The sequence below is a fragment of the Convolutriloba macropyga genome, chromosome 1 (assembly GCF_964194025.1).
Source record: "Convolutriloba macropyga chromosome 1, txConMacr16.3, whole genome shotgun sequence".
NCBI classification, from domain to species: Eukaryota; Metazoa; Xenacoelomorpha; order Acoela; family Convolutidae; genus Convolutriloba; species Convolutriloba macropyga.
In genome coordinates, this window is record NC_134468.1 from 60916968 (window position 1) to 60925225 (window position 8258).

The window sequence follows — 8258 nt, forward strand, 5'->3', positions numbered from 1 at the left end:
GCATATAGAGTTAGCCAAAGGTATTAAGAGAAATAATGATTATACCTCATAATTGCAAACTAATTAACCAGGGAATTTGTAAATTTGCAAAAATTTGATTCTATCCGCATATGTGCAGGTCTGTATGAAGAAAATGAAGGCCTCTCAAGAGCCTAATCTTCTATAATAATTCAGACTGATATTGTTTGATTTGCTAAGTTTCGATGCAAAGTTTGATTTTAAATGTGGAAAGAATAAGAACTCCAGACAATCGAGAAATGCAATATTCACCAAATGCAAATAAATTACTTCATTCAGTTGCCACTTCTAAATAAGTATATTACTGCTTTCAAAATTGCAACTTCTGATTATTCTACTAATCGATATTTTTAAAAAAGAAAAACATGACCGATTGAACACTCGAGCACAAAAAACGATTTAAAAGATTCCATTCCTCAACTATTGGTTAATTTTTAACCGGCACAATTTAGAACGATTTCCAGTTTTAAAACCTTTGTAAAAAGATTGCAAAAAATGTTGCTTATTGTACTTTTTGGTCATATCTAACTATGAAAGTAATCAATTTGGAAAATGGGAAAACTCGAACTGTATTAGAACCTTTTACTTTCAATAATTTTTGGCATTTAATTTATAGTTTCAAAATTACTTTGCATTTAACTCAAAGCCCGTTGAACCTTGGATTTCTAGTAGCAAGATCGAATAAGCATAGACTGAACAAGGAGGCTCGTTAAAGTGCGTCCGCACGTGCTGTTCCGACCCGAGCTTATCTACATTTTTGAATTAATTGTCAACCAAATGAAGAGATAACAATAAAAGAAGTTTGTGTTTAAAACAATCGTTAAAAAACTTAACTACTAATTGATTCACATGAGGCCATGCCTCATTACAGCACCAACAATATCTACCATTAATGAGACTGTGAGAAAAAAAAGCAACAAAGTGGGCAAAACAATAATGTCATGGCAAAACCTCAATATCTAAAAATTAAAAGCACCTACTAACAACTTCAAAATTCATTCAGATAAAACCTTAATTACACAAATTTATTTTTTCCAAACTATACAGCAAAGGGAAATTTTTCCTTATGAGACTAGCTAACAAGTCGACAAAGAGAACGAATACAAAGCCGAAATTCCAAAATTTATCAACATTTTTTAAATCAAGAATTTTCAGAAGTCTTGAAAATCATTAGCTTTTAACAAAACCATCCTTGATAAATAACTAAAAAGTCAATACGAAACCAAAAGAACCCGCCTTTGGTTCGACTAAGCCATAGTAGGGGAATACAGAAGCAGAAAATACAAACGATTTGCGAAAACCAAAATTGTTGATACCATTAAAATCATAAGCTTATAAGATTATAAGAATAATAAATAAGAATAATAAAAAATAAATCATAAGATTATCTGAATATTATGTATTTTCAATTCAATTGTTATTTCTACTAATTCAGCTGAAGGACTTTACTTGTGCCATATTTGAAAACCATTGGGATCTGTTATTACGCGATTGTGCTCAAAGAAGGCAAAAAGTATTACACGATTGACCACTCAAAAAACGTCTAGGAAAACGCATATTGTTCAAAACGTCACTGACAAAATACCAGTAGATATATTATTTTTTTGGAAAAAAAATTGGATGGGACCTCCAATGATGAAATTAAGTTAAAAGCTGGCCAAAGGAACAATAAAAACCGAAAAGTTTGAAAAATCTTTGAAAATGTATATCAGAAATTTTGAGACTATTCGCTAAATAGTGACTGCGTTGGGTAACATTATTCATTCAGTCCCCAATTACAGACTGATGAGATCGGTCAGCAATTTACGGCTACCTAAAGAACAAAAAATAGGCAAAAACAGCTAATTCAAGAAAAAAATTGAACGAGAAGTGTCGAAGTCATTAAAAATTGAACTTTTCAATAAAAACATTTTTAATTTCAATTATTTTTTAATCAGCAATGGGATTCGTATTTTTAAGATATGACTTCAAAAAATCAACAAATTTGAGCAAATATATTAGAACCACGAAACATTAGAACACTCGCAGTATCAACGCCTATTAAAATCACTAGCTTTCAGCGAAGCCAGTAAAAACATTAAGTAATGCCTCAATTGGACGACAAGAATGTTTGTCATTTATAAGTTATCAATAAACATTGCAACAGGTCATTGACCATGAAAACAACAAATACAGGAAAAAACCAAAACTCCGTAGAAAAATGCAAGAAGAAAGTGTCGAAGCAATTTAAACCATAAATAAAGCTCTTTCCTGAAAAAATTATCTATGATCCATTGAACGCCTTCCATAGGTCAATGGGAACTATCATTATTAGGATAATTTGATAAGATTTCAAAAGGAACCAAAAATAAAAAATTTAAAATGTGAATGCTCGTGGCTTTTAAATGTGAATGCTCGTAAAACTATTAGCAAAAAGATAAAACCGCTAACCAGATTAAATTTGGTTGCAGTAGAAGGGAAAAGGTCCTGTCAATACTGAGACTGATTAACTGTTCACGAAAAAAAAATATGAGATTCGTCAAAAAACAAAAAAAAATTGAAAAATCTTAACAGCCATTAAATCAATAGCTTTCAACGGAAGTCCATAAAAACGCTCAGATATGCCCGGAAAAGAGGACACGAATGTTTGTCATGCATATGTAATTAATAAGACATCACAATAAGTATTATGACTATGATAACAACAAAAAAAGGCAAAACGCACAATTTCAGTAAAAAAGTGCGAGAAGTAAATGTCGAAGATATTTAAGACATAAGCTTAAAGTGCGAGAAGTAAGTGTCGAAAATATTTAAGACATATTCGAAATTTTTTGATAGTGAACTTCCCTATGAGACCAGAACTAGTCTTTTTTATCGTCTTTAGTCTATTAGGAACACAAAATTGATTCATTTTGTAGCCTGTTGTAATTTTGAAATGCTATTTTTAGAAAATATCTTAATTTGATGAAAAGTTACACAAAAAGTGAACAGAATATCCCGTGTTAACATCAGACGTCAGATTTCTTAAGTTTTTATTTTTTAGTTTTTAACTTATTCTGAAACAGGGAAGTTACAAAATAACCATTTGGTTAAAGTTCGAAGCTTTAACAACTTACTTTATGCTCATTAGGTTTTTGAAAATCAAATAAATATTTTCGAATCCCGCTACTTTTCTGTCTATTGGAACTCTTTCATGTCAATTACTAATCTCTGCATTTTGTTTTCGAACTTAGCAACCTAATACACGTCTTATATCAATAAAATTTGCATTTTTGTATGCTTCAAAGTAAAAATTTGTATAATTGAATCTATTTGCTTCTTTTAGCTTTTATTAGAGCAAACTTCTGCATGCTGTAGTATATTGAAAAACCTACGTAACCATACTGTGCTTCTACTGGCAGAATATTCCGAGCAATATCACATTTGATTTCTTTTAGGAAAAACAACTTTTTACGCGCCAATTTAACTGTTTATTACTCCCATCAATAGAGTAACAGGGTAAACTTAAAAAAAAGAGCATTGAAATTCACAAGAGACAACAAAAGTGATTTGAAGAACTTGATGCTCTTTTAAAGGTAACTGTTGACGAACCAAGCATAATAATCTGAGCGCGGATAAAAAATTACAGATAACCAAAGTCGATTGACTTTGGTCTTCAAGAACAACACCCTAAACATAACCGAGTAACGTCTGAGCGAATTGCTCTTAAACGACTGGCGAGCGGTTGGACTCGTTAGTAGCTAGCTACGGTTTAGTTGAGGCTCGCTTTAGCTTAATTAAGGGTGTGAGGTCAGCGCAGCGGGGTGAAGTGCATCGTGGAAGAGGGGGTTATGGGGTCCAGAGCAGTTCCTGTGAATCGCTTACTTTGAGACTAGTGAGCTGGTGGCATCTTCCAAAAGGTGCGCGTTGAGCATTTCCGAGAAAACAATATCATTTTCTCTCATTTAACGTCAATTTGTTTTGATTGATATACTAGTCTGTTTCGTTTATGACTTCCTCGGCCAATCATAATAGTTTGCAACGGTTTCACAGAAATCGTAGAAGAAGGATAATTAATTGCCGTCACTTCCTTCAGTAACCTAAAAAGGAGGCGTAACCTAAAACCTAAAACCGAAGATCCAAAAGCCGGCAAAAACTTCGGAAAAATATGGGCGCAATAGCTCACCAAGACGAATCAGCACCAGGGATTAGAGAATCAACTGGTAGATTGCCAAAAGCAACTATTGAAGCTTTAGAACAACCGACTCGGTAGAAAAAACTAGGAACCGAAGACCATAAATTATCCACTTAAAAGCAATTAATTTTTCCTTCAAATCAATGAAGCTCTCAAATTGCTTCATTGATGAAAGTTCCAAGATTTTTTTGGCGGGAAATCAAGAGAACAACATCTCAAGCCATTCAAACAGATATCAAAAACAATTTTGACAGGCATACAAAAATAGGCAAAGGTTTTACGAGAAATTATGATTATACCTCATAATTGCAAATTAGCCAAAAAATTTTTAAATTTGCAAAAAATTGTTTCCATCCGCAAATGTGCAGGTCTGTATGAAGAAAATGAAGGCCTCTCAAGAGCCTAGTCTTCGAAAATAATGCAGACTGATATTGTTTGATTTGCAAAGTTTTGATGCAGAGTTTTATTTTAAAAGTGGAAAGAATAAGAACTCAAGACAATCAATAAATGCAATATTAACCAAATGCAAATGATATAACTTTATTCAATTGTCACTTCTAAATAAGTATTTTACTGCTTTCGCAAAGACGACTTCTGAGCATTCCACTGATCGAATTTTTTTTAAAAATGAACGATTGAACACTCGAGCACAAAACATGAATTATAAGATTCCATTCCTTTCACTATTCGTTTATTTTAAACCGGCAAAATTTAGAACCATTTCAAGTTTAAAAACTTTTGTATAAGGATTGCAATTAGTATGCTTATTGTACTTTTTGTTCATATCTAACAATCAAAGTAATCCATTTAAAAATGGGAAAACTCGAACTGTATTAAAACCTTTTACTTTCAATAATTTTTGGCATTTAATTTATAGCTTCAATATTACATTGCATTTAACTCATAGCCTGTTGAACCATGGAATTCTAGTAGCCAGATCCAATAAGCATGAATACTGAAAAACAAAAACTTCATTATTAGACTTTTTATTCCATTAGCTGTCCACTCAAAGCACTAGATAGGTTCAGTTAATGCTCATTACGGAAAAAACTGTATTTCAGTTAATGAGTGTATGCCATAGGACTCCAAAAATTTAGTAAAACCTCAAAAAGAGGATCAAAATTGCATTTGAAAATTTAAAAACTCAGAGTCGAAGCCAAAAAAACATTAGCAATTCCTTGAAAACAAATTTATTGTTCATTGGTCTTCATTTGATTGTAAATGAGGTTTGTCATTAACAGAACAGCGATATGAACAGTAACTAGTCTCTAGGTTACTTGAATTCGAAATTTTTTGATAGTGAACTTCCCTATGAGACCAGAACTAGTCTTTTTTTAATCGTCTTTAGTCTATTAGGAACACAAAATTGATTCATTTTGTAGCCTGTTGTAATTTTGAAATGCTATTTTTAGAAAATATCTTAATTTGATGAAAAGTTACACAAAAAGTGAACAGAATATCCCGTGTTAACATCAGACGTCAGATTTCTTAAGTTTTTATTTTTTAGTTTTTAACTTATTCTGAAACAGGGAAGTTACAAAATAACCATTTGGTTAAAGTTCGAAGCTTTAACAACTTACTTTATGCTCATTAGGTTTTTGAAAATCAAATAAATATTTTCGAATCCCGCTACATTTCTGTCTATTGGAACTCTTTCATGTCAATTACTAATCTCTGCATTTAGTTTTCGAACTTAGCAACCTAAAACACGTCTTATAATAATAAAATTTGCATTTTTGTATGCTTCCAAAAGAAACTTTGTATAATTGAATCACTTTGCTTTTATTAGCTTTTATTAGAGCAAACTTCTGCATGCTGTAGTATATTTAAAAACCTACGTAACGATACTGTGCTTCTACTAGCAGAATATTCCGAGCAGTATCACATTTGATTTCTTTTAGGAAAAACAACTTTTTACGCGCCAATTTAACTGTTTATTACTCCCATCAATAGAGTAACAGGGTAAACTTAAAAAAAAGAGCATTGAAATTCACAAGAGACAACAAAAGTGATTTGAAGAACTTGATGCTCTTTTAAAGGTAACTGTTGACGAACCAAGCATAATAATCTGAGCGCGGATAAAAAATTACAGATAACCAAAGTCGATTGACTTTGGTCTTCAAGAACAACGCCTTAAACATAACCGAGTAACGTCTGAGCGAATTGCTCTTAAACGACTGGCGAGCGGTTGGACTCGTTAGTAGCTAGCTACGGTTTAGTTGAGGCTCGCTTTAGCTTAACTAAGGGTGTGAGGTCAGCGCAGCGGGGTGAAGTGCATCGTGGAAGAGGGGGTTATGGGGTCCAGAGCAGTTCCTGTGAATCGCTTACTTTGAGACTAGTGAGCTGGTGGCATCTTCCAAAAGGTGCGCGTTGAGCATTTCCGAGAAAACAATATCATTTTCTCTCATTTAACGTCAATTTGTTTTGATTGATATACTAGTCTGTTTCGTTTATGACTTCCTCGGCCAATCATAATAGTTTGCAACGGTTTCACAGAAATCGTAGAAGAAGGATAATTAATTGCCGTCACTTCCTTCAGTAACCTAAAAAGGAGGCGTAACCTAAAACCTAAAACCGAAGATCCAAAAGCCTGCAAAAACTTCGGAAAAATATGGGCGCAATAGCTCACCAAGACGAATCAGCACCAGTGATTAGATAAAAACTAAATAATAGATTATTTGTGATCATTTACTTGCTATGCAAGCTTTGAACAGTTCAACAAAAAACAACTGGTAGATTGCCAAAAGCAACTATTGAAGCTTTAGAACAACCGACTCGGTAGAAAAAACTAGGAACCGAAGACCATAAATTATCCACTTAAAAGCAATTAATTTTTCCTTCAAATCAATGAAGCTCTCAAATTGCTTCATTGATGAAAGTTCCAAGATTTTTTTGGCGGGAAATCAAGAGGACAACATCTCAAGCTGTTCAAACAGATATTAAAATCAATTTTGACTGGCATATAGAGTTAGCCAAAGGTATTAAGAGAAATAATGATTATACCTCATAATTGCAAACTAATTAACCAGGGAATTTGTAAATTTGCAAAAATTTGATTCTATCCGCATATGTGCAGGTCTGTATGAAGAAAATGAAGGCCTCTCAAGAGCCTAATCTTCTAAAATAATGCAGACTAATATTGTTTGATTTGCAAAGTTTCGGTCCAAAGTTTGAATTTAAAAGCGGAAAGAATAAGAACTCCACAAACAATCGATAAATGCAATATTAACCAAAAGCAAATGATATAACTTTATTCAGTTGTCACTTCTAAATAAGTATTTTACTGCTTTCGAAATGACTACTTCTGAGCATTCTACTGATCGAGTTTTTTAAAAAAATAAACGATTGAACACTCGAGCACAAAAAATGATTTATAAGATTCCATTCCTTTAACTATTCGTTACTTTTAAACCGGCAAAACTTAGAACGATTTTAGTTTAAATTTTTTTTATAAGGATTGTAAAAATTATGCTTATTGTACTTTTTGTTCATATCTAACAATCAAAGTATTCATTTTGGAAAATGAGAAAATTCGAAATGCAATAGAACCTTCTGCTTTAAATAATTTTTGGCATTTAGTTTATTGCTTCAATATTGCATTGCATTTAACTCAGAGCCTGTTGAACCATGGAATTCTAGTAGCAAGATCCAATAAGCATGAAGACTGAAAAACAAAAAGTTCATTATTAGCTTTTTTATTCCATTAGCTGTCCACTCAAAGCACTAGATAGGTTCAGTTAATGCTCATTACGGAAAAAATTGTATTCCAGTTAATGATTCTATGCCATAGGACTGCAAAAATCAAGTAAAACCTCAAAAAGAGGATCAAAATTGAATTTAAAATTACAAAAACTTACAGTCGAAACCAAAAAAAACATGAGCAATTCCTTGATGACTAGTTTTTTGTTCATTGGTTTTCATTTGATTGTAAATGAGGTTTGTCATTAACAGAACAGCGATATGAACAGTAACTAGTCTCTAGGTCAGGATAAAGAAACAAAAAGTGATAAAATTTCGGAAAAAAAGCTCGCAAATTGAATTCAAAATTTTTTGATAGTGAACTTCCCTATGAGACCAGATCTCGTCT